The sequence below is a fragment of the Sorex fumeus genome, unplaced genomic scaffold (genome assembly GCF_029834395.1).
Source record: "Sorex fumeus unplaced genomic scaffold, SorFum_2.1 ptg000082l, whole genome shotgun sequence".
In the NCBI taxonomy this organism is placed as follows: Eukaryota; Metazoa; Chordata; class Mammalia; order Eulipotyphla; family Soricidae; genus Sorex; species Sorex fumeus.
The window spans coordinates 4,104,595-4,132,451 of NW_026606139.1; the positions used below are offsets into that span (position 1 = coordinate 4,104,595).

General features: G+C 51.2%; 1 pseudogene; it reads left to right on the forward strand.

Annotated features, from left to right (window-relative positions):
• Nucleotides 1-669: 669 nt before the first annotated feature.
• On the forward strand, nucleotides 670-4,016 carry LOC130039097 (ferritin heavy chain-like; annotated as a pseudogene).
• Nucleotides 4,017-27,857: the final 23,841 nt, after the last annotated feature.

The window sequence follows — 27,857 nt, forward strand, 5'->3', positions numbered from 1 at the left end:
TTGGTTAATTGACTATGTGGACAAATCAGAAGTTCTCAGGCAGGGGCAATTCTGCTCCCTAAAAGACATTTGACAATATCTGATCTGGAGATATTTTTGGTTGTGATAGCATAATGGGAAAAGGGATTCTACCCAAGGAGGTCCCATCCACGTGTATGGAGTTGAGACCAGAGATGCTACGAAACATTCTGCAATGCAAGAGAGGATGTCCCACAGCAAAGGGTATCTGGCCCAAACTGTTAATAGTGCCAAGGTTGAGAAGCCCTGCTCTAAACAAGAGGTCAGAAAACAAGAGCCCAGGGAACAAATGCTGCCCGCCATATTCTTTGTTCTGTCCACCGTGAGTGGTTTTTAATTAATTAACTGTCACTGTCCTCCCGTTGTTCATTGATTTGCTCGAGTGGGCCCAAGGCTCCTGAGCATGACTGCCCCTGAATTTCTATTTCCCTATGGAGAGATAGGGAAATAAAAAGAAAAAATCTTGTGCTGGAGAAATCCCCACCAGAGTTGATCCCTGAGCACAGACTCAGGAGTAAACCCTGAGCACTGTCAGGTGTGGCCAAAAATAAACAAAAGCAAATCAAAACAAACACTTGTAGAAATATATTCAAATGTCAATATGAATTGACATATTGACATATATTCAAATTGACATATATTCAAATGTCAATGTCTACAAATAAAGGTAGGCTTGTTGTTTATGTACTATCTGTGGATGCTCAGTGCTTCAAAGTCGGGGTTGAGGATTTACAATAGGGACTATCTGTCCCCAAAGCCAAAATAGATCCAAGCCATCCGAGTTAAATATGCTGACCCATAGAAATATATAGCAAAGGGACCAGGGTTCAGTGGTAAAGTACTTGCCTTGCACGTGTAAGGCCTTAGATCCCATCCACTCAACAGGGTCACTACCGGGAGAGGCAAAGCACCAAGTACCATATCAGAATGCAGCCCATGACCCCAACTGCATGTAGCTCAACAGTAAAAAGTGAAAAAGAAATGCACACACAAACAAATCGCAAAATGGATTTATAAAAAGTGTTAAAGTAAGGGGCGAGAGTAATAATTCAGCAGGTAGGGTGCTTGCGTTGCCTGCAGTCAACCTGGGTTCAATCCCCAGCACCCTACATGGTTGCCCAAACTCACCAGAAGGGATCCCTGATCGCAGAACATGGAACAAGCACGGAACATAGCTGTGTGTGCCCCACCCAAAAAAAAAGAACAAGAAGAACAAGAAGGAGGAGGAGGAGGAGGAGGAAGAGGAGAAGAAGAAGAAGAAGAAGAAGAAGAAGAAGAAGAAGAAGAAGAAGAAGAAGAAGAAGAAGAAGAAGAAGAAGAAGAAGAAGATTGGAGCAATAGCACAGTGCGTAGGGCATTTGCCTTGCACACGGCTGACCCAGGTTCAAATCCCAGCACCCCATAGGGTCCCCTGAGCACCACCAGGAGTAATTCCTGAGTACAGAACCAGGAGTAACCCCTGTGCATTGCCAGGTGTGACTCAAAAAGCAAAAAATAAACAAATTAATAAATAATCTCTTTAAAAGAAAAAGAAGAGGAGGAGGAGGAGGAAGAGGAAGATGAGAAAGAGAAGGAAGAAGAGGAAGAGGAGAAGGGGGAGGAGGAGGAGGAGAATTTAAATATATAAAATTATAGATGCCTACAGTGAGTTATCATGACCAGGGCTAACACATTCATTTCTACAAATGTGCATGTCTTTTCTCGTTTTTCTTACAGAAGTTAAATAGGGAATAATAGGAATTCATCACCGGCCGGGTCCTGATGTGAAAATTTCCTGTTTAAAAAAGAAAATCGTCTGCGCTATCTCTCCGTGTGAAGAATCTCATTCAGTCTCTCGCACACAGAGACGGTTCTCCAGAGAAGACATCTGTGGTGAAGCAGCTAATACCCCGTGCACTTGTCATCAGATCAGTAACGGGGTCTGACTGGGTCTCCCTGACCATGACTGCCCCTGAATTGAATGGGGCATTTATCACCCTGTCTCAGACATACCAGCTGACCATCACGCACACAGAGCCAAGAGCCTGTCAATTAGCCGCTATCCATTAGCCCTGTGCAAACACTGACGCTCTGCCCTGGAACTGCTGTCACGTTACAATCCCCTGCAGACCCTGAACGCGTGATCAGGCACGTCCCTGTCTCCCACCATCTCTCAGCCCCACTTGGACAAACTGTCACTTAATTAGCTAACGAGGGTAAAAACGCTTGAAGCTGAACGTACTCACTAGACTATTATCATGATCATCTGCTAGGCCCCGCCCCCCATCTCCTCTACCCAAAGTCAGTTCAGGGAGACACTGGCGAGCAGTACAGGGACCTCTGGCAAGCAACACAACCAGAATATGTGCAAGCAAGACCATTAAAGTATGTGCCCTTGGTAAACACCACAGTCAAGTGTGGGAGCACTACACCCAGATATGCCCCCCCCAAAGGAGCACCGTGACCAAGTGTACAATCACGTTGGAGTAATTCCCACAATAACAAAGGAAAGAAGTGGAATGGATAAACAAAAGGATGGGATTTATCCACACCACTAGATCCAACAGCACTGTAAGCATGGGACTCAAACTACAATAATCGAACTTAAAAATGTAACTGTCAAGGGGCTGGAGTGATAGCACAGTGGGTGGGGCGTTTGCCTTGCATGCAGCCCTACCTGGGCTCGATTCCCAGCACCGCCAGGGCTAATTCCTGAGCGCAGAGCCAGGAGTGACCCCTGTGCATTGCCAGGTGTGACCCAAAAAGAAAAAAAAAATGTAACTATCAAAAAGTCAGGCTGGGGATGGGAAGGAATTCAGGGTCAGACAGTGGGCTGTGGGGGTGGGATTGGAGGTGGGAATTTTATGCCTAAAAATTCATTTTAAGCAACTATGTAAATCATGGTGTCTAAATGTTAAAAAAATATTAAAGGGCTGGAGCAATAGCACAGCGGGGAGGGCGTTTGCCTTGCACGCGGCCGACCGGGTTCGGTTCCCAGCATCCCGTATGGTCCCCCGAGCACCGCCAGGGGTAATTCCTGAGTGCAGAGCCAGGAGTGACCCAAAAAGAAAAAATATATATATTAAAGAATAAACAATACTTATCTGGGTGTTTCTTCAAAAATCAGATTTTGTGCACAGCCCTCGCGGACAGTTGCCCCGGTTTCCTGCTTCAACAGTGCTTGGACGGAACCGGCGCTCGTCCCCCCCCCCCCCCCACCCCGCTGCCCCCACCGGCCACTCGCAGCCTGTCCTGCACCACCACCACCACCTGTCCATGGCTTATTCTTTTTTTTTTTTTTTTTGCTTTTTGGGTCACACCCGGCAATGCCCAGGGGTTACTCCTGTCTCTGCATTCAGGAGTTACTCCTGGCGGTGCTCAAGGGACCATACGGGATGCTGGGAATCGAACCCGGGTCGGCCACGTGCAAGGCAAACGCCCTACCCGCTGTGCTATCACTCCAGCCCCGGCTTATTCTTTTGACTGCGACGATGTGACTCTGGAGAACTTCGCCAAATTCTTCCTGCACCAATTTCACGCGGAGAAGCCGATGCAGAACCAGCGCGGCGGCCGGATTCTTCTTCGGGGGATCAAGGAACCAGCTGGGAGAACAGCCTGAACGCGGCGGGGTGCGCGTGGCACTTGGAGAAGAGCGTGGATCAGTAGTCACTGCTGGAGCTGCACAAACTGGCCCCGGAGGAGAATGACCCCCACCTGTGAGACTTCCTGGAGACTCACTGCCTGGATGAGCAGGTGAAGGCCAGCAAAGAACTGGGTGACCACGGGACCAGCCTCTGCAAGAGTGGGGGCCCCCCGAGACTGGCACGGCGGAGTATCTCTTTGACAAGCACACCCTGGGTCACAGTGACAACGAGAGTTAAGCCTTAATTAAGCTGGCCTCCCCGAACTGCAGGTGACCTTCGGGCCACCGGGCACTACATGCATGTTGGGGTTATCCTGACCTTCTCTCTAAGTTCCAAAACCTCTATTTCAGTCTTATGATTTGTATCGGACCTTCAAATAAAGTAATTTGGTACCCAAAAGAAAAAAAATCAGATTTTGTAAGAGTAAAATCTGCACAGCGAAAGAACCACAAAACAAAAAATAATTTAAAAAAATAAAAAAAATCCTAGCAAGGGGTCGGAGGGATAGTACAGCTGACAGGGCATTTGCTTTGCATGAGGCTGACCCAGGTTCGATCCCCGGCATCCCATATGGTCCCCTGAACACTGCCAGGAGTAATTCCTAAGTGCAGAGCCAGGAGCAAGCCCTGAGCATCACCAGATGTAGCCCGAAAACCAACCAAACAAAACCCTAGCAACTCTAGGAAAAAAAGATATTCAAATCAGATATCAGACAAGGAAGGAGTTAATAACCAAACTGTATGAAGAATTCACAATTCAATCACACAAAAATTAATAATCCATGGCCCTGAGAGGCCCTGAATTTGACCCCCCCAGAACAACAACCAAACAAAAACATAAAAAAAAAAAAAAACACTGTCCTCCCGTTGTTCATCGATTTGCTCGAGCGGGCCCAGTAACATCTCCATTGTGAGACTTCTTGTTACTGTGTTTGGCATATTGGATACTCTCGGTAGCTTGCCAGGCTCTCTGAGAAGGGCAGAAGAATCGAACCTGGCTCGGCCGGGCTGGCTGCGCGCAAGGCAAATGCCTTACCACTGTGCTATCACTCCAGCCAAACAAATAAAATTAAATAACCACTAAAAAATGAACAAAGGGGGCTGGATCGTACAGCCTGTACTATCCCTCAAGCATCACCAGGAGTAAGTACTGAGTGAATAGCAAGAAGGAACCCCTGAGAATCACTGGTTGTGGGCCCCCAAAAAACCAACAAAGTGTGCATAAAACGTGAACAAACACTTCCCCAAAGAAGGTATGCAAATAATCCACAAATATGAAATAAGTGCTCCACATTACTTTTGTTGTTGACGTTGTTGTTTGGGTTTTGTTCGCCGGGAGAAGGGGGCTGCCAAGTGGAGCCGGGGATCAAAATGGTCATCCCACACACAAACCATGTCCACAGGCCTTCGAGCTCTCTCTCTGGCTCCTCCACATCACGTATTAGCAGAGATATGCAAATCAGAGCTACAATAATTTCACTTCATCCTGTGAAAACGGCCTATATCAAAAAAGAGAGAAAACATGGAACTGGAGCCATGGAACAGCGGGTAGGGCTCGATCCTAGCTGTTCGATCTCCAACACCTCACACTGCTCCCTAAGTACTACCAGGAGTGATCCCTGAGCATAGAGCCAGGAGGAAGCCTTGAAAATAGTCGTATATATACCCAAAGCAAAAAAATCAATAACAAAGATAGGAAACAAGTATTGACAAGAATGGTGGAAAAGAAATTCTGGTACACTTCCTGTGGGAATATAAATTGGTGGGACCTTAAGTGAAAACGGGGGTGGGGGGCACAAGGGATGCCAAGTTGTATGGGTCAGGGGGCAGAGTGCAGCCTGGCGGGCGTAGGGCCCCAGATTCAACTCCCAACAGGACACGGCTTATTGTTTCTTTGAACCACCAAGGCAGCAGTGTAAAGAACTGAAGGGTTTAGCACTACTGGGTGTAGCTTGGGTAGTCCCCAGAGAACAGCATGGAGAACTCGTTTGAAAATAAGGACGGAAGGGCAGAGAGAGAGCAGAGTGGGTAGGTACTTTCCTTGGACTGCTGAACTGAGTTTGTTCCCCATTTCCACAGTCTCCCAAACTCCACCAGGAGTGATCCCTGTGCACAGAGCCAGGAGTAAGTCCTGAGAGTATCTGGGTGAGGAGGAGGAGGAGGAGGAGGAGGAGGAGGAGGAGGAGGAGGAGGAAGAGAGAAAGAGAGAGAGAGAAAGAAAGAAAGAAGAGAGAGAGAGAGAGAGAGAGAGAGAGAGAAATTAAAGTCTGAAAAGAAAGCTCACATCACACATCACACATCACACATCACGGTCCTCCTGTTGTTCACCGATTTGCTCGAGCGGGCCCAGTAACGTCTCCATCATGAGACTTGTTACTGTGTTTGGCATATTGAGTGCGTCACGGGTAGCTTGCCAGGCTCAAACGGATATGAACATGCTTTGCAGGCAGGAAGTCCAGGTCAGATTCTCTAGCACTTCATGATCCCCCTGGTGCCATCAGGAGCAACCCCCAAGCACTGAACTCAGGGTGGTCTCATTCAGATGGCGCCTTACCAATGAAGCTTCCTCTACCACCTCAATAAAATGGCAAATCACCTCCATTACACTAGTCTCTGTCTTACCTGCTTTATCTCCATAGCACTTAGATCCAATACTGCACATACCATAGTATTTATTTCATCGAGTCATTTCTTTTTTTGTTTGTGATAGCACAGCAGGTAGGGCATTTGCCTTGCATGCGACCGACCCAGGTTCGATTCCTCCGTCCCTCTCGGAGAGCCCAGCAAGCTACCGAGAGTATCCCGTCCACACAGCAGAGCCTGGCAAGCTCCCCGTGGCGTATTCGAGATGCCAAAAACAGTAACAACAAGTCTCACAATGGAGACATTACTGGTGCCCCGCTCGAGCAAATCGATGAATAATGGCAGGACAGTGCTACAGTGCTACTTGTTATGAATAGCATGCGATGTACCCGCTCTTAAATTCTATAATTTAAATAAGTGGGGTCCTGAAACATCTCTGCAGAGAACTGATTCATTTGTGAGTCTCTGGGTCATGGCTGTTAACTCACTTAAGTGTCACCCAGAAGAAGTTCATGTGCGTGACAGCCAGGACCTTGAAGGAGTGGGGAGATGGCGAGGAGTGACCAGTCCCCGTTCATGGAGGCCTAGAGTTCTCAGTCACCGGTCATGTGTATCTGGGTTTTTCATCAGATTCTGGAGGTTTGTGGCTGCCAGGATTCGCATAGGGCAGGTGGAGGGACAACGCCTTCTCCCATCTGAGACATCCTGGTGGAATCGGCCTAGCGCAAATTCTGGAACATCTCTGAGTACTGGGTACTGGTTCCAAGATTCATCTGTGAATCTCTGGATCAAGGCGGTGAATCCGTCTAGTCATTTCTTTCCAACTGTCCCACAGATTACAAATTCCATGGACACACAGGAACCAAGCCCAGATTCAAACCCAGTTCTGACTCCAAAGTCAGGTGACAAAGTTATAGTCACGTGGGGCAAAGGGAATAAGCTTCATCTACTTGGACCAAAGGTAAACAACTTTGTTCAAGGGGGGAGCTTAAAGGCAGGCTGATCTCTTGCAAAACGCAGTACCTAAAAGAAGAGAGAGAGAACAAGGGGGAATGCCACAGAGGCAGGGTGGGATGGGGGGTTGGGTGGGTGGGAGGGATGCTGGGACCCGTGGTGGTGGAGGATGGGCACTGGTGGAGGGATGGGTACTTGATCACTGTATAACTGAAACCCAAACACAAAAATTTATAAGTCTATAACTGTATCTCATGGTGTTTCACTAATTAAAAAAAATTAAATAATAAAAAAATAAAAAATAAAATAAAATAAAGGCAGGCTGATATTACCTTGGGCACCCCCCCAACTTCTCCCTCCAAACGCAAGGCCCCAAAGCACCGCATCCTCAGACTCCACATGGTAAACTGCAGGTCAGGTTGAAGGGAGGGTCTTCAGGCCTTTAGACAACTACCTTGAGGCCCAAACAAACAACAGGCAAACAAAACGAAACAAAGATCTATCTTCGGAGGTAGGGAGCAATAGTGCGGCGAGGGGCTTGGCCTGCTCCTCGCCCAGTTTGATCCCGTATTTTCCCCCAGGGCCCCCCAAGTACCACTAGGAGCAATTCCTGAGTGCAAAGCCATGTGCTCACACCCAGCTGGGCATCATTGGGTGTGACCCAAAAAGAAAAGAAAAACGAAAACGAAAACAAAAAACCAGACCTATTATTTTTTGTTTCGTTAGGGGAGCAGACACACCTGCACACCGGGCAGTGCTAGGGGCATTTCCTGGCTCTGTGTCCAGTGACCCCTGGTGGTTTTGGGGGACCGTAGGTGGTGCTGGGGGTTTGAATCAGGATTACCTCCTGCAGTATCTCTCTGGTTCAAAACCCAGTATCCTTTTCTTTCTTTCTTTCTTTCTTTCTTTCTTTCTTTCTTTCTTTCTTTCTTTCTTCTTTCTTTCCTTCTTTCTTTTTTTACCTTATCACAGCACTGTTGATTTACAGTTATTCATACTTGACTTTTGGGCTGGAGCGATAGCACAGCGGGTAGGGCGTTCGCCTTACAAGCGGCCAACATGGCCGACCCGAGTTCGATTCCTCCGCCCCTCTCGGAGAGCCCGGCAAGCTACCTAGAGTATCTCGCCCGCACGGCAGGGCCTGGCAAGCTCCCCGTGACGTATTCGATATGCCAGACACAGTAACAACAAAGTCTCCAATGGAGACGTTACTGGGCCCGCTCGAGCAAATCGACGATCAACGGGAGGGCCTTTACCTTACCTTATACTTGAGTTTTGGGTATACAGTGTTCCAATGCCAATCCCTTCAGCAGTGTCCAGTTCCCTCCCAAATGTCCCAGTTTCCCTCCAACCCCCATCCTGCCTTTATGATGGGCCCGCCCCCCCCAACTTTTTTTCCCCTTTAGGCACTGTGATTTATAACACTGTTACTGATATAGTGTCATGCGTGCCACGTTTTGTTTTTTTTTTGGTTTGGTTTTTGGTTCAGGGGCCACACCCAGTAGTGCTCAGGGCTTACTACTGACTGTACTCGGGGATCACTCCTGACAGGGCTCAGGGGACAAGGATGGAGCGCCAGAGATCAAGGGCAGGTGGGCGACATTCATAGCAAGGGCTATCTCTCCAGCCCCCCCCCCCCCCCCCCGTGCACGCCTCTTTACCATCTCCCAGCAACCCTCCCCACCCCAGAGTGACCCTCCCTTTACTTGTCATAGTATTCCCCTCCCAGGCGATTCCTGCCGCACTCCCCACACAGTGCTAAGTTTCCTAGAAGGATCAGTTCTCAAGTCTTTTCCTATTGCCTTTGAACTTTTGTTTCTTCTTTGTTTGTTTGGTTGGTTGGTTGGTTGGTTGGTTGGGTTTGGGGGCTTGGGGAAGATGGGGGAGCCACACCAGGTGATACTACTCAAGGGTTATTCCTCAGTCTGTACTCAGGAACAACTCCTGGTGATACTCGGGGGACCATACGGGATGCCGGGATCGAACCCTGGTAGGCCACATGCAAAGCAAGCACCTACCCACTGTACTACAGTTCCAGTCCCATCTTTGGGCATTGTTATTCCCCAACTATTTTCTTTATATCCCGCACATGAGAGAGATCATTCTGAATATGACAGAGATAACTGCATACCCAATATCTTATTTACTTATTTTGGTTTGGGGGCCGCACCCAGAATTGCTCAGGGCTTACTGCTGGCCCTGTGCTCAGAGGTCACTCCTGAGAAGTGCTCAAGGGATCCTATGCTTAGGATCTAACCTGGGCTACCTATGCGCTCTACTCTCTGACCAACATCCATTATTTTATTTAGGACATTTAGCTTTTGCTGACCCTAACCCAGCTCTCTTCAATCACTCTACTCATGTAACCAAGGACTTAGCCAAAATACCTGGGTCATCAGATAAGGTTCTTCCCATTTTCTGCCTTAGTTTTAGGAGTGGGGAAGAAGATATTTTGTCTCCTCTAATTCATGGGGAAAATAACTAAAAAATTTGAGCACTGACTGTCCAGTGACAGGACTGAGTCACTCTGCAGGGAGTGAGTCACAGCAGAGACTGGATTCAAACACGCAGGTAGTGTTTGCCTTGCATGAGCAGCGGGGGCCACCAGGGTCTCACCTTACAGTGCTTAGGTTCTGGGGGCTTTGCAGTGTGAGAGAAAATTCGAGTTCTTACATATGCCAATCATTTGAGCTCTCTCCCTAACCCAGGTATGGGACAGTTCTTAAAAGTTTGTTGAATCAGAAAGCAAGATACATAAATAGTCTATATAACTATGGCTCTCCTGTAAAAGAAAGATATATATGACCAAAATGAAACAAACATGGACTGGAGCGATAGTACAACAGGTAGGGCGTTTGCCCTGCGCTCAGCTGACCTGGCACCCCGTATGGTCTCCTGAATCTGCCGGGAGTGATCCCTAAACTCAGAACTGAGTCAGGAATAAGCCCTGAGCACCACCAGGTGTGGCCCCAAAACAAAACAAAATCAAAAATATTTCTGAAAGTTACTCCTTCTCGGTTCCTAAGAATTTGGTCTTTCCCTGACCGTGTTGCTTGGCCTCGATTGTTTGCTTACCTGACCTGCCACCTACAACCTGGGAGAAAATTTGTGGTAGGTGGCAGGTTAGATAAAGGTTAGCAACATTTTCACGTGTCTTGTAACTTTTCCCTTATCACCCATAAAGAACATCCAGTCCTCCCTTGACTAAAATTCATTCGTAGGCTGAAGAGCTAGGACAGAGGGTTGGGAGCCTGCTTTGCATGCAGTCAACTAGGGTTCAATCCTCAGCACCCACTTCGATTCCCAGAGCCCCCCAGGAGTAATCCCTAAGCGCAGAGTCAGGAGGAAGCCCTGAACATGGCCAGGTGCGAGCAAAAAGGTAAAGGTAAAGGTAAAGGCCCTCCCGTTGATCGTCGATTTGCTCGAGCGGGCCCAGTAACGTCTCCTTTGGAGACTTTGTTGTTACTGTGTCTGGCATATCGAACACTCTCGGTAGCTTGCTGGGCTCTCCGAGAGGGGCAGAGGAATCGAACTCGGGTCAGCCATGTTGACCACTTGTAAGGCGAACGCCCTACTGCTGTGCTATCGCTCCAGCGAGCAAAAAACAAAACACAAAAGAATCATCAGTGGGCTGCCCGGGAAATGTCAGTGAAGGGACGCTTAGGCTCAGGACACCAGAAACCAAGGAAGAAATGGCCTTACTCCGGCACAAAATGTCTGTAGGAATAGAGGGATTTTGTGGATACGTTTTGTGGCCTAAAGGTCACTCAGAAGGCAGGATTTTCCTTCCCACACACAATAGCTCTTGGGCGAGAAGACAGAAAACATTCTAAGAGCACACAGATGACACCACCTTCTGGCAGGCTTCCCTGCCTCCTTCCCAGGTCCCTACTGCCCCTACAGATTGCCCTTCTCCCCAAGAGGCCAGGACTTGACTCATTTCCCAATCTTTCTTTGAGCAAATGTCATCGTGGGCAAGGCATTGTCTTGTAAGAAAACAGCACGCAGTCTCGCACTCACATCCTGGCCACTGAATTCCTGAGCCTCAGAGTCGTCACCTGTACAATGGCAATAGTCTCTCATAGAGAACCCTCAGGCCCATTGGCAACTCTCTTTGGGAATACTCTGATACCCCAATACTCCAGTCCTCAAATTCTCAGATTCACATGGCATTCACCTCAGATTCACCAGGAGACCACCTGGCAGGCCAGAATCACAAAGGAACACTTACCAGGCCCAGTCCATGAGCGCGCGCACACACACACACACACACACACACACACACACACACACTCACTCACTCACACTCACACAGAGCCCAGCCTCCCCACCCAGACCTCCAGCCAGCCGCAGTCAGTGAACAGGCAGCCAGCGATGGCTAATGATACCCGTCTCATCTCCTGGACACAATAATTGACAGGTGGGACAACAGATCCCCAATTATTGCGGGTCTGTCCTGAGGTGTGGTCCCAGGCAAGTCCAAAACCGAATGTGGCTTCCCCTCAAATATGTTCTTCGCACTCCCCACCTCAGAAAAAAAGCACTGCCTGGACACGGATGCTGGAAATGAGGGTCTGGTCCTCAATCTCCCTCTTAGTTAGGTCTGATATTCAACCCAGAGCCAAATCTGTCCCTTCTAATTCTCCAGTTCTCTCCACCTGCCCCCTCACACCCCCTCCCCACCACCACCACCACCACCAGCACCGGATTCAAGTTGTCTTTTCACAAATTTGCTGGCCTTTCCTCAGCCCCAAAGCTTAGTCTCTGCTGCAAAACCCTCAGCGACTCTGAGAGAACTTCGTGTCAGGAACTCTTAGCCCCTCCATCCCCACTCACCACACCCCACTTTAGCACAGTCTGGCCCCAGCTTCCTTTTTTCTGTTTGTTTTTTATTTTGTTTTGGGGCCACACCCTGCAGTGCTCAGGGATTACTCCTGGCTCTGCGTTCAGGATCTCCTCCTGGAGGTGCTCTGGGGACCGTACCCAGATTGGCTGCTTGCAAGACAGACGTCCTATCCCCTGTCCCTCCGCCGGCCCCACCCCCTCCCCAGCTTCCTTTTTCACTTCCTCACACGCCGCCCTCTGCCTCAAGCTCTGCAGTCTCCCTTCTGCTGGTCCTGTTTTTGCTCAAGCTAGTCTCTTAAGATTAAGAGCCTTCTGACTGCCCCACCTCTATTTTTGGCTTAATGAGAAGAGTTGGCTCGGAATTTCATTCTTCCAGAAGATTCTTTGCTCCCAATAACTTTCTACGTGCCACCCAACTAAAGCAAAGTTCTCCTCGTCACCACCCCTCGCTGAGCACTCTCCTAAGCAGCTTCGACTGTTCTTTACAACAAACCCTTGTGCCTCTTTTCTCCTCTTGCCATTTGATGGAAAAGAAAAATGAGGCTAATATAAGTTCAAGCAAAATTCCCAAAGTCAAATAGGGAGTGGTTTAGTAGTGCCGACAGCCAAATATACTTTTTTCCTTGGCATTCTTATTCCCTGCACCAGGGGGTCTCACTTGTAAAGCAAAAGTTCCAGCCCTTTGACCCATCTCCTCCACTTTTGGGGATCTTTTTTGGCGGGGGGAGTCACACCCGACAATACTCAGGGTTTACTTCTGCACTCAGGAATTATTCTTGGCGGTGCTCAGGGGACCACATGGGATACTGGGGTCTGAACCCAGGTTGGCCGCTTGCAAGGCAAATGCCCCCCCTTCTGTACTATTGCTCCGGCCCCCAACCCCCACTTCTCAAAGTCAAAGTCTGGATTATTCTTCTACAATGATAAAAATTCCAAGAAAAAACTAAGAAGCAGCCCTTCTTGTGAATTTAGTGGATACTCCTGGCTGGCATGCAGTACACAATCAATGTCGTCTCTACGTGCCTTTACAAACATGCTGACTTCAACAGTACTAAAAACTCACACCTTCCCGCACTTCCTTTACCTGAAGCAGGAGCTAGAGGTGTCCCTGACTCCCCTCTCCCTTGCCACACCCGTCTCACATCGTCAAGCTCCAGCTCGGCTTCCCTGCAAGACAAGGCAGGGTCTGGGATTTGTGGTCTCCTGAGGGTGTCCAAGCCGCATCTACTCAGACACCAGGAGACACCAAGCAGTGCTCTTAGGCCTGGAATCCTGGCCTCCGGCTCCCCACCCCCACCGCCCTCCTCCCCCATCTCTCTACCTTCCTCCACAACCACCAACCACCACTGTGTCTGCTTTGAAACAGGAATAAATCTGGAGCCAGTTTGCCTGACGGCAGCCCCACCCCCAACCTCTCCGCGTGGAAGCCAAGGCCAGCTCCTTCCAGTGGGCACTGAGGCCTGGTTGCTGCCCCTGGAGAATGGGAAGGAAGCGGCAGGAAGTCCTTCAGGAGGAAGAGGATGGCAGAGGTATGCATGGTATGAATATATCTTAAACGACAGAAAGAAAATAGCTCAGGCCACAGAGGGTGAGAGTCCAACAACCCCCAACACTACCAGCCTCTCAGGCATAGACTGTCCTCAGGCGTCCCTTCCTGAGCCCTGTCATTCCTGTTACTATCAGGGCCTTCGCTCTGATGAGCTCACAGAGCATGGACCCACCGGCCTCTCTGCTCCCAGAGCACACACAGCCCAGACCAGCTTCATGGGCCAGCCTTGAGGGCAATTCACTCATCACAGTCAATCTGCGCCCCCTCAGTGCCCCTGCTCTTGCTGTTCCTCAGCAAGAGAAGTCTTCTTTCCCTTTGCAGTAGCTAAAACATGGCTTCTCTTTAGTCCAGCTTAAAAACCATGCCTGAGGGCCAGAGAGATAGTACAGGAATGAAAGCTCACACTTTGCATATGGCCAAGCCCAGTTTCAACCAAGCCTGACGAGTGTAGCCCTGGGGCCCTGCCCCTGAGCTCTGCCAAGTGTGGTCATGGAGGCCCCTGAGCACTGCAGGGTGTCCTGGGTATCCTGGTACCACAGGGCCTGAGCAGCACAGCACTCTCAGGCTCTAGCATTGACCATCATCCCGATTGGCAGAGAAACACCAGGAGGGGCTCCCTGGGCCTCCTGAACACCAGATGGGAGACCTCCCACCACACACGCACAAAAGAACATGCCTGCAGGTCTGTCCCCACCTCTCTGGGCCACTCTGTAAGCTCTGACTCCACTCTGGATGCTCTAGTTTATGCTGAAAAATCTCAAAAACAAGGACGAGCCAGAGAGAGTCTTGTTTGATTGTCTCTCTTTTTTGGGGGGGGCGTCAAGGGGGCCCCACTTAGCAATGCTTGGGGATTGTTCCTGGCTCTCCACTCAGGAATCACCCCTGGAAGTACTTGGGGGATCCCATGGGGTACCAGGGATCAAACCCATGTCTACCTCGTGCAAGGCAAGTGCCCTCCCCACTGTAATAACTCTCTGGCCCCTGTTTGTTTGTTTTGCATGTATGACAATTCCATCCCTGGCACCATGTAAGGTCATTACCAGGAGTGACCCCCACACCTCTGCCCCTGCCGAGCACAGAGTCAGGAATGGCTCCTGCATCTTCCAATCTCCAAGATGACCCAACCTTGGACAAGGCAGGGCTCAGGAATCCATCTGAAGTCCTTTCACCTCCTTTGAGCCGGTTCCCAGAGGCCATCATAGGAGACAGCTGAGGTTAGGAATCCAAAGCTGCTGGGAACCTCAAGGCCAATGTCAACACAGAGTGATACTATGGAAGACACCTGCCAGGTGGAGTCCACAGAGAGGGGAGATGCCCCACATTCACAGCCCTCCCCCAGTACATACACAATCCCCTGGAACAGAGGCAGTGGACCCACAAACCCCTGAAGACAAGCCCACCCCATCTCACTCTACTCCAACACCAACGCAGTCCAGCTATTTCCAATGAGAGCTGAGACTAGCCAGAGTTCCCAATAAAACCTCCCAATAGGGGCTGGAGCGATAGCACAGCGGGTTGGGTGTTTGCCTTGCACGCGGCCAACCTGGGTTCGATTCCCAGCATCCCATATGGTCCCCTGAGCACTGCCAGGGGTGATTCCCGAGTGCAAAGCCAGGAGGAACCCCTGAGCATTGCTGGGTGCGACCCAAAAAGCAAAACAAACAAGAAAACCCTCCCAATCAAACCCTTTGTGCTGTGTTCTATAGTACAAACTATAGGTCCCTATTGCACACTTCCCCAAGAGGAATTTCTAATTTTTAAGGCTGACCACATGACCATTGTTTGTCCCTGAAAATCCCACCTGGAATTTTTTTTTTTTTCCGTGGGCGGAAGGTTGGGCCACACCCAGAAATGCTCAGGGATCACAGTATGCAGAGCTGAGGGATCAAACCAGGGTCAGTCAGATGTGAGGAGAGTACCTTAACCCCTCTCCTGTCTATCTGGCCTCGCCCTCAGAGCCTCTCATTTAACCCACTGAAGCCACAGGAATCATGTTCATCGGAAACCACAGTTCCCAGAACGTAGACTAACCATTCAACCTAGCCAAATGTTTGTAGACTTGCTGCTTACTGTTCCTGAGTCTGAATTCCCTTATCCATATCAGCAGTTATTCATTTGGCCTACTGTTCACTTTACAGGAAAAAAAGAAATCACCTGGCCCAGCCCAGAAATTTACCTTCTTTAACCAAGAAAGAGAGCTTTATTACCCAGCCTTACCTTCCTGATAAAAACACTGAACGCCCTGAACAAACATGATGACCTCTTAATACCTGTGTCGCAAATCATAATGAACAAAAGGAAAGAGAGAAAGAACAGTGCCTGCCATAGAGGCAGCCTGGGGTAGTGAGTGGGGTGTTGAGGGTTTTGGGGGGTGGAAGGGAAACGGTGGACACTGGTGGTGGGAAATGTCCACCGGAGGAGGGACGGGTGTTGGATCATTGTGTGGCTAAAACCCAATCATGAACAGCTTCGTCATGGTCTATCTCATGAATATTCGATTTTTTTTTTAAAAGAATACTTTAAGCAGAATGTGTCCCCCAATTGCATGGCCAGAGAGATAGTGTAACAGGTGTGAAGCTTGCCTTACATGCAGCCAACCAAGGTTGGATCCCCAGTATCCCATATTTCCCCCAACCCCCACCCCCACCAACCTCGCCAAGAGTAATCTCTGATTGCAGAGCTAGGAGTAAGGTGTGGAAAAAAAAAATCCACAACAACTGCACTTGAGGCTACAACTTCCCCTGGATTGTACCAGACCTCCACTCATACCCCACCCGTCTTTGCGGTATATCCACTATGTAAAACACTGATCTATACAAAAGATGGTTGTGGGCCTTACAGAAGTTTATGAAGGTTTAGAGACGTCGTTCAAAGGGTTGAGGTCATGCTTGGCTTACGGGAGGTCTGGTTCAATCCCTGACTCCTCATATTCCCCCACGCCACCAGGAGCAATCCCCAAGCAACACTCCTTGAGTGTTTACAGCTGTGGCCCCAAAGCCAAAAACCCAAAACACCTCATAGTGTCATAAGTACTCTCACATAGGATGTCAAATGTGGGCATTATTTTTATTATCTAGTTCCATCACATACTGTCCGAAGCTACCTGACACTTTCTATAGAAGCTAAGAATGGAGATACAATAACGGATTTGGACAAAACCACGACTATAAAATGCTAAAAGCTGCACTTCGGACCCGAATGTGGACTTCAGAAGAGAGTAAGGGAGGTTTAAGTCCTGGGGAGGGGATAGCGTTTGCCAAAGGTCTCACAGCAGGTGCAAGTGGAACAGCAGGGACCCAGGCGATGGCAGGCGAAGGAGAATGTGGGGAGGGCTCGGGGCCGAGGTGTTGTGCTGAAATCGAGGGCCAAGCAGCCAAGCAAGAGGTTCTCCAGCTGACACGGCTCCGTTTCCCGTGCCCCGCAGGGCCTGGCATTTGCTGCTCTCTGGAGCTGCTCCTTCTGAGCCAGGGATTTTTCAGTAGTTTTCCAGAAATGCTAAGCAAATATCCCTATTGTCTGCTGAGTTAACCAACTTCATAGGTCAGACAAGGGTCCCCTAAAAATGTTGCCTCAAGGTTAGCACCTTCTAGGTGGCCCCCCTCCCACCAAGTACCACCCACACAGACAGACGCCCTCTACGAGGTTCTCTTACCAGGGCTTTGCTGGGGGCTCTGAATTCCATTCTCCGTGGCGGCTTTGGAGCATGACATATTGCTCAAACTTGAGCACTATCTCGGGATTGTGCGTGCTCTTCCCAGCAACTTGGAGGAAAACGTTGTTTGGTGCCCTTCATGGAGAAGCAATCATAAATGGCCTTCCAGGGGCATCTCACCAACCTTTGAAAACGGCCTGGACTACTGGTATTACCTCAAATATAGGGAGGCTAGAGATATTGGAGTCAGTGGATCATGCAACTCTCTCTCTCTCTCTCTCTCTCTCTCTCTCTCTCTCTCTGTTCACACCCCATGGTACTCAGGGGTTACTCCTGGGGAGGCTTGGGAGACTATATACGTTGCTGGGGATGTACCCAGGTCAGCTATGTGCAAGGAACGCACCTTACCTGCTGTACTGTTTCTCCAAGCCCAACAATTTTTCTGCAGGTTGCTTTCTGCATTTCTGTTGTCCCTCTCACTCTAACCCCTGCAGCTCTCATCCTCGGGAACCAGGAATGTGTCATCTTGGAAGACACACATCTTCTGCCTGGGATAGCTTTAATGAAAACTTTCCCCACCCTCCCAACCCAGCTCACGGGGCCCAAGTTCTGTCTCCATCAAAGCCCCCCAGCGAGGAAGCCACTGACACAGACACGGGCCCTAGGTGTGGCTTTATCCACTGCTCACACTCCAACGTAGGGCTATTCAAACTGCATGATCCTGGACCAGAAGTCGAAGCTTCTCTCTTCTCTCAGTTTCCACCATGCTAGAATTCTCTGATGCTAAGAGGTTACAATTTTGTCATTGACATCGTGACAACTGCCAGGCCTGCCTTTTTTATTTTGAGTTTGTCTTGTTTGGGGTCACTCTTGGCAGTGCTCAGAGCTTATTCATGACTCTGTGCTCAGAGATCACTCCTGCTGGGCCTCATGGAGTGCTGACAATCGAACCCAGATCAGCTGCACGCAAGGCACAGTTCTACCCACTGGACTATCGCTCCAGCCCCCAAGGCCTGCATTTTTGTTTTCCAGAAGTTGAAATTTTGTTTGTGGGGTGGTGGCAGATGGACGAGATACCTGAATAGGTGAAAGGTGCTATTGCCGCCTCCCCTCGGATGGCAGCGGTGGGCTATGCCCAGGGTGGGCCATTTCTGGTGGCCGCCACCCCCCTGCCAACTCAGTCCACCCATCTCCCTGCCCAGCCCTGATAACTGAAGATAGCAGAAAATGTCGGCTTCTTTGCAGCCCATTCGCCCTGCTCTCTTTCCTCACGGTCTGCCCCATGGTCCAGTCAAAGAAAGTTTATGGGGAAGTAGGCAGGGCCAGCTGGGCAGGGAGCCAGCGGAGGAGCTGTGGGAGATTCCCTTGGGGGCCCTGAGCTTTCCCTAAAGATGAGGAAGGAACAGAGGCCGGAAGTGGGTGAGAGCACTGGTAAGGGTGGGGTGGCCAGGATTCATTGTGGGGCAGAAGCCCGGCTTCCGGCCATTGACCTGTTGGTGGCCGGGGACCTCTAGCCTAGCTCCGTGGGGGCATCTGGGGCGCCTGTACCCACTGACTGTTCCTACGGGCCTGAGTCAGGCAGATTCCCTCTGCGGATTCTCTGCCCACCACCGCCAGGAAACCGGGCAGCGCTTTCCAAGGGTCTCCCTGGAGTTTGGGGAGGAACAGGTTCCCCCACCCCCCACCCCTGCTTCAGCTTACAGCCTAAACCGGTGCTCCATGCTCCGAAGGGTTCTCGTACAAAATGTGCGCCCTCTCCGCCCCACGTCAGACTCCGGCCCCTGGGTGAAGGTTAGGTGGACTCCGGGCTAGTGGCCAGGCTCCACCCCAGGCCTCCTGCAGTCCCTGCAGCCTCAGGCTGGACCCCTCCTCCAAGCTTCCAGGCTGGTGGCTGAAGCCGCCAAACCCGATTTTCCAGTGACTGCCCAAGGCCGGCACAGGAGTTGGAATCCCTCCATCAGGACTGGACCCCTGCCGTCCTCCGTCCAGCCTCCTGACCTCACCCCGCCCCTGCCGCTCCCACACCTGGGCCACCTCCACTTCCTCCTCCGCCTGCCAGCCTGAGGTCTCTGGCGCCCTGAGGTGTGGTCCCTGGCGTCCCATGCCTGGTTGCAAGCTTAGCCCCAGGGGCGGGACAGGCAAGCCCAGCTTGATGGAATTCTGGAAGGCTGATGGCCGGGCTGAAAGGTGCAGGATACAGGAGCGTGGCCCCCTGGTTCCTCAGATCTCCAAGGGAGACACAAAGACACTGAGCACTTCTCCCAGACCCAGTGCCCCCACCCCCACCCCCCACCTATGATGTTCTGAGCCCAGGGTGACGCTGCCTGTCTCCCACAGAGCTGGAACTCAGGCAGGAGAACTCCTGCTGTCTTGCTCACTGCTCTTTCCTCAGAGCTTGCTCCCCCCCATCCCCCACCCCTGTGTCAGACCGAAAAGCTGAGGCAGAAGGGGCTGGGCACCTGCCAGCCTGCCCACCTCACCAGGCCCCTGCTCCGAGCAGCTGCCACTTCCTCCAGCCTAATAGCCTGGGGTTCTCAGGGGACGAGAGGGAGTGATGCATCCCGTGCTCAGGAGGTCACCTCAACTGGAGGGGGGGGGGGGGGTGAGGGGCCCTCTGGCTGCTGCAGCCTCTGGGAGCTGGAGGGGGAGGAGAGCTGGGAACCTGGCGGGGGAGGGGCATGGACCAGGCGTCATTGCAGAAGGAGCTAAAAATAGCTGGCAGCAATGATGTCATCAGGTTCCCACAGCTCGGCACCCCTCTCTTTCTGGCTCTCTCACACACTCACAGATACACACAGACACGAGTGTGGGCATGCGTGCAGACACACACACACATTCAGATGGGGAGGGAGGCTTCTGGGTCCCAGAGCCGAAGGGGCAGGGAAGCGTGGTGAGTGTTGCAGCAGCATGTCCGCGTGCTGGTTTTGCATGGGTCTGGCTGCAGGGGTCTGGCCCTCTGGGTGTCTGCAAGGTGCACGCGTGCGAACGTGGCCATGGCTTGCTCCAAGAGACCTGCGGGTTGGCTCCATGTGCATGGGGGTCAGTGCATGGCTCTGGTCAGGGGCACACGGCTGCAGGCATGCATGTGTGTTTGTGAGTCCCTGTGCTCCCACGCTGTCGTGGGTTTGTCTACGAGTGGGCCACCGTGTGGACCTTTGGCACCAGACCAGCCGCCTTCTGGTTCTAACTGAGGTCCATGCAAGCCTCCAGCCCGCCTGCCCCTTCCCCTCACTCCGGAGGCACCTCATTCCCTGCCCTGCAGTGTCGGGGTGCTCTGCTGCTGACCCCCACGCCCACACCCCAGGAGAACCACTCTCTGGTCAGCCTGAGCACAGAAGGTCAGCGTATATTCCATCTTTTTAGACAGAAACCCCGGGACCAGCCCCGAATCGCAGGAGTCACTCCCCACCCCCACTCAGGGCAGGAGCCCTAGACCTCAGAACAGGGAGCCTGACCCCTGCGGCCAGGCGTTAAGAGGCAGAATCCCTCACACTGACTGCAGCAGCCACTGGGATTCAGCCCCACAGAGAGTCGCCCCGCAGAAACCCAGTGTCATCACTGACGCATGGTCACACAGAAATGCAAATGGAAAATCCCCAGGCCCCAGTGCTTTGAACCCTCCCAACTCTGGACTCAAACTTAGTCTCGCCCTCTCTCTCCCAGCGTGTTAATCATTGGGGAAATTACCTCAGAAAATGGTTGGGGGGCCAAAACCATCCCTCTTCTCCCTCAGGAGGACTCCTGCCTCCCTCTTGGCCTTCATTCTTAGGGGAGCCAGTGCCCTTTCTCTGTGGCAACCCAGACCCTCCTGGACACACTTGAGACACACAGGCCGCTTCCAGGAATATTCCATGGCTAAGGGACTTGCCATGGGTCTCATTCTCCTAAAGAGCCTTGAATATAATCTCAGGGCTAGGATGAAGGAGACGTTACTGGGGCCTGCTCGAGGCAATGGACGAATAACAGGATGATTTGTGATTGATTTGTGAAGGGACTTGCAGGCACTTGACTGCTGGCCCCCCTTTGAGGTTCACTCTCGCTCACTCACCAGCAACTAGGCCGGGAGGCTCAGGGAGCAGCTCCCACACGACCACTCGTGGGTGATACTCTAAGAGCAAAATCTTTCATCCTTTTTCTGATCTGAGTCTCTGCCTCGCTCCTCAAGGACCTGCCTCCCTTAACCCCTGAGGTGTCCTCCATGGAGGGGCTAGAGCCATAGTACCGTGGGTAGGGGGGCCTGCCTTGCATGCATCTACCCCGGGTTTGATCCCTGGCACCTCATAAAGTCCTTCAAGCCTCCCAAGAGTTACCCCTGAGTGCAGAGCCAGGGGTAATTCTGAGCTCCACTGGGTGTGACCCCCTAAACCCCAAAAAAAAAGACATCTATTGTCAACCGTTTTTCCCTGTGCTGAGGGAACATAAGGAAGGAAGCCCCCCCCACCCCCATAGGACAGATCAAATGCTGAAACTGAAGACGGAGAGATGGTGCGTGTGGCTGGCTTTGTCCTGTCTTTCCATTAACTGTGATCCCTGCTGCTACCATTAAAGCCTGGCCCTGAGAACATTCAGCCCCAATCCTGCCCTCCGTCCCTGCACAGTCAGCAGGAAAAAGCTCCGAACAGAGCCGACAGGGAGTGCTCGGTGGCCTGGAGCACACGCTTCGTAAGCAGGAACCCCGAGTTTCATCTCGGCCATCTCTTGCATGGTCCCAGGAGTACCCAGCTGAAAGTAGCCCCTGAGCACTGCTGGAGATGACCCAAAAACCAAAAGAAAAAAAAAGAAGAAGAAAGAAAGAAGGGAACCTCAGAATGGATAAGGCAAGCAGGGCAGAAGTGACTTCATTTATCTGTTGTTCAGGACCCCTGGTTCCTCGAGATGGAGGTCCAGAAAGAGCCAAACTTGCTGGTTCGTTCATTTCTGGGCATTTCTAGAGTATCAGAAGACTCCCATAGTGATAGAGGCGTCTCAGAACTGGAGAGAGGAAGAGGACGGAAGAGCGTGAAAAACTCAATGATTCTAGGCGCCATTAGAGTCACCCACTTCACCAAGTCCCCCCTTCAGGTCAACGCGTTGATCGTTAGGGCACCGGGCCCTTGGCGCGCCCGTCGTCTACACTCCCTCCTCCTCTGGGGTGGAATTCCACAGCGGGTAGAGCTCCAGGCCAGGCTAAGGTGAGCCGAGCCTCAGCGATCCCATTTGTCCGTGGCCCCCTCACCTTGGGGTGGGAAGACCCACACGCTGGTGAGGAGGCCACTGTCGGGTTCCCTGGCCATGGCTGCACGATTGGAGGCTGGAGAGGCGTCCGCGGGGCCTTGCGCTTTCTGACGGTACCTTCTGCGGCTGCACTTGAACATCTTGGGAAACCGAGGTCGGGGCCAGCCCAGACCCCTCCTGGTGGAACTTAAGCCCCCGGGCCGAGGGGCACGGAGCAGCTGTGAAGGCCCCATGGACAGAGGGAGTTTCTGCGGTGTGCTCAGGGCACTGTGGCTAGAGCAGCCCAGGGCCTCTATGACATCCTGAGTGTGCGTGCAGGTGAGGTGCGGCACCCAGGTCCCAGCCCCCACGCCCTGAGGCAGCCTCCTTCCCTGCTAAGGCCGGCCCAAGAGCCTGGAACCTCGGCTAGGCCCACGTCAAGAAAGAACGCTGGGAAATCCACAATTCCTTTCTCATTCACTGATGAGCACAGTACTGACAGTGCTCATTGGGCACTTGCGGGGTGACCCGCACCATTGCCACAGACTTTCATCAAACATCCCAGTGAATCTCCCAATAGCCCTCCAAGGAGATTCTGTCACTATTTCTATTTCAGAGGCTTTTGTGGCCTTTAGGTTTTTAGAGGGGAAAAGGGTCCCATCCGGCGGCACCCAGGACTTATTCCTGGCTCTGCTCCGGAGCACTGCCCTGTCCTTCCATTGTTCATCGATTTGTTTGAGCGGGCACCAGTAATGTCTCCATTGTGAGACTTGTTCGTTTTTTGGCATGTCGAATACGCCACAGGGAGCTTGCCAGGCTCTGCCACGCAGGCAAGATACTCTCAGTAGCTTGCTGGGCTCTCTGAGAGGGATGGAGGACTCAAACCCGGGTCGGCCGCATGCAAGGCAAACGCCCTACCCACTGTGCTATCGCTCCTGGCTCTGCAGAAGGGATTATTCCTGGCAAAGGCTCAGGGAACCATATAGGATGCCAGGGACAGAATCCAGGTCGGCCATGTGCAAGGCAAGTGCCCTACCCGCCATACTATCACTCCAACGCTTATTTCAGACATTTAAAAGGCAAAGGCCCTCCCGTTGTTCGTCGATTTGCTCGAGCGGGCCCAGTAACGTCTCCATTGGAGACTTTGTTGTTACTGTGTCTGGCATATCGAATACGTCACGGGGAGCTTGCCAGGCTCTGCCGTGCGGGCGAGATACTCTCTGTAGCTTGCCGGGCTCTCCGAGAGGGGCGGAGGGATCGAACTCGGGTTGGCCATGTTGGCTGCGTGCAAGGCAAATGCCCTACCGCTGTGCTATCGCTCCAACCCCTTCAGACATTTAATTTTTTTTTTCTTTTTGGGTCACACCCGGCGATGCACAGGGGTTCCTCCTGGCTCTGCACTCAGGAATTACTCCTGGCAGTGCTCGGGGGACCATGTGGGATGCCGGGGATCGAACCCAGGTTGGCCTCATGCAAGGCAAATGCCCTACCCGCTGTACTATAGCTCCAGCCCCAGACATTTAATTCTTGGTATTCTTGGTAAGTAGTGATCCAACTCTTCCCAGAGAACATCTGGTCATATACTACCAGCCTCTGGGCATGGCATTTTTCTCAATTGATTACTTGGTACATAACCTAGTTTCATATGTGTTTCTATTTAAAGATGCCAGATTTGTTGGGGGGAGGGGTGATGCCAGGGGTCAAGCCCAGGGCCTCACAAACGTGAAGTTCGTGCACTGCCAACAAGCGGTGTCCCTGGCCAAGACACTTCTTTTTTTGTTTGTTTTTTGTTTAGGGGCCCTACCTGGCTGCTCTCAGGGACTACTCTCAGCTCTGCGCTCAGGGATCACTCCTGGTAGTGCTCGGGGGAGCACAGGGTGTAGGAATCCAACTCTGGTCAGCTGCCTGTAAGGCAAATATCCTCCCTACTGTACTGTCACTCTACCACCCCTAACACACCTCTTGTTTTCTTTTATTGAATCACTGTGAGATAGACCCTTACAAAGCTGTTCATGGTTGGGTTTCAGCTATGACTAAAACCTGTGTTGTATGACTCAACATACAGCGTACAACAGCCATCAGTCACCCAACACCCGTCCCTTCACCAGAACGCATTTCCCAGCACCAGATCAATCTTACAGTTCCCCTCCCATCCCCCACCCAGCCCGTTTCTATAAAGGTAAAAGGTAAAGGCCCTCCCGTTGATCGTCGATTTGCTCAAGCGGGCCCAGTAACGTCTCCATTGGAGACTTCGTTGTTACTGTGTCTGGCATATCGAATACTCTCGGTAGCTTGCCAGGCTCTCCGAGAGGGGCGGAGGAATCGAACTCGGGTCGGCCATGTTGGCCGCGTGCAAGGCAAACGCCCGTTTCTGTGGCAGCCACTTTTCTTCTCTCTCCTCTCCTCTCTCTCTCTCTCCCCTCCCCCCCCTTTGGGCCCCTTGGTTTGCAATATAGATACTAAAAGGCTATCAGGAAGATCCCTTTGCCTGCTTCTAACACTCAATTCTTGTTCATTGTGATCATTCCTAGCTATTATTGTCATCCTGGTTCCTTCTCTATCTGACCTACCCTCCGCCCCACACGCACTTGCGGTTGATTCCACTGACCAGTCTTCCTAGCCCCCATTTTCCCTGGCCATGGATATTTACTCTGCTACTATATATATTTTTTATTTCCCATAAATGAATGCAGTCATCCTATATCTGTCTCTCTCCTTCTGACTCATTACACTCAGCATGATACTTTACATAGACATCCACTTTTAGGCAAATTTCATTACTTCGTTTTTAACAGCTGTATAGTACTCCACTGTGTAGATTTGTCATCGTTTCTGTATCTATTCATCTGTTCTCGGACATTCAGATTGTTTCCAGATTCTGGCTATTGTGAATAGTGCTTTAATGAACAGGAGTGCAGATGGTGTTTCTACCGTGTTTTTTTTTGGGGGGTCCCCAGGGTATATTCCCAGAAGTGGTATGCTGGATCAAATGAGAGCTCAATTTCTAGTTTTTTGAGGAATGTTCACATTATTTTCCAAATAAGGCTGGACCAGTCAGAGTTCCCACCAACAGTGAAGGAGAACCCCTTTCTGAGTCACCGACTTTAAAATACATTGTTAAGTGGTAAGCCTTGAGCTCTCAGCCAGCAGCAACTTGACTCCTGCTGAGTGAAGTTTGATCTAACACACTTATCTCCTGTGCCCAACACACACTGTTTGTGCTTGGGAATATCAGACAGTATTCACACGTTTTGCCTGAGGGCCAGTTTTTGTTTTATTTTGGTTTTTGGTGGGGGAGGGGGACACACTGGATCAGACTTGGTGCTGTTCAAAGAATGGTGCCTGAGGACCGCTCCTCAGGTGCTCAGGGACCGCACTGCCGCAAAGCCTGAAGTCCGGCCCTTTCGCTTTCTCCCCAAGGGCCAGTAGATCTTTGTTTATTTGTTTGTTTGTTTGTTTGGGGGCCACACCTGCTGTGCTCAGGTATTACTCCTGGTTATTCACTGCAGAGTGAGTAACTCCTGGTGACGCTGGGCCAGGGACTGAACCTGGTCGCTGCAGGTAAGGCAAGCACCTTATCCACTGTGCTATCTCCCTGCCCCCTGGGTCAGGGATGAAACCGGACCAGCTGCAAACAAGGGAAACATTTTATCCACTGTACTATCTCTCTGCCCCCCTGCCCCAAGGCCATTTTGAACAGAAAAATCACCAACAAAATCACAGAAATGTTAGACCGGGAGATGGCTTAAGTGGTTGACCATGTGCTGGGCATTCGCTCTCAGGGTCTGAGTTCAGTCCATGTCACCACAGGCCTCACTTCTAGCAGCGCCCTGTATAAGTCTGGTGGCCCTTCACCAGTATCTTCTCAAATGGGCCCTTAAACACACACTCAACAACAGCCACAAAAACCAAGTGGGCTGGAGCAAAGTCGAGCAGGAAGGGTGATTGACTTGCATGCCGTGGACCCAGGTTCAATCCCCGGCATCAGATAAAGTTCCCTAACCAGGCGTGCTCCCTGATCACAGAGTCAGGAGTAATCCCTGAGCTCCACTGGGTATGAGCCCTCCACCCCCACCCCCACACACACCCCAAAAAAAAGCGTGACAGCATCTAGGAGATGTCCCAAAGGGCTGGAGCACTGGTTTTGCATTCAAGATCCCCAGGTTTGATCCCTGGTATGATGTGGTCCCCTCAGTACCACCAGGAGTGGCTCCTGGACACTGCACCAACTATGCCCCACCCCCAACAGCAATAATAGAAAGTGCGATACGACATGGACCATAGGAAGAAGACTTGTTCGCGGCGTGAAAGCTGGAACAAGGAGGAGTCTGGCCCTGCTCAGCTTCGGCTGAGAGCCTGTGCTAGACAACTCAGATTTGTTGTACCTCGGCACATGTCTGTGAGTAGCAAAAGTGCCATCGGTCTTGGTTTGGGTGATGAGTAAATGGAAGGAGCAGGTCAACTCACGTTTATGAAATCTATGAATAACGAGGACCCCCTGTGCAAGGTTGTTAGGCGAAGTCATTGTCAGAATCAGGTGGGAGTTGGAATCCTGGATGCACGGTCATTAGACCTGGGTTCGATCCCTGGCACCACAAAATAAAGACAATGAACATTAAGCCCATGAGGGTTAAGGTCCAAAGCCAAGACACTTAACTCTGACTATTCTTCATTCATTCATTCATTCATTCATTCAGAAAATGTTCACCAGTAACTTCCTATGCTGGGCACTGGGGAGCAGGAGAATGTGACCTGATCGCAGTTTCCTAAGTGAAAGAGGAAGCCTTGTAGGCAATGGATGCAGAGGAAGGAACAGCTCAGTCCCCGCAGCGCTAGGCGTCCAGCCTGGGTCTCCTAGTCTCATCTAGGAGACAGGGACATAATGGATCTGCCAGACTTTGCACCGATTCATTATCGGATTTAGGATTTGCTCCTTCTCCAGAGATTCCACAGTCCGTCTCCCTTTTTCTCTTACTCTACCTGTAGGCACGCCCCCACCCAAACCATCTTTTCTCTATCCCCACAGGAACCCACCAGGAGCTTTAATATCATCCATTTTAAAAGATTCATATTTCCTCCCCTCTAATATCTACTCTTGACATTCTCAGTTTTAGAAATCTCTCTATCAGCATCTAGTCACTGGGCCAGGGATTGCGGCTCAGCGATAAAAAGCCTGACTTGCAAGCACAAGTCCCAAGTCCATCCACGGCACTTGAAAAGTAAGGATGGGGCCAGAGTGAGAGTACGGCGGGTTGGGTGCTTGCCTTGCGTGCGGCTGACCAGGTGTTTGGTCCCTATCTGCCCAGACTTTCCCTCAAGCGCTACCAGGAATGATTCCTGAGTGAAGAGCCAAGAGCAAGCCCTGAGGGGCAAGACAAATAGCACAGCGGGTTGGGCCTTGCATGCAGCCGACCCGGGTTTGATTCCCAGCATCCCATATG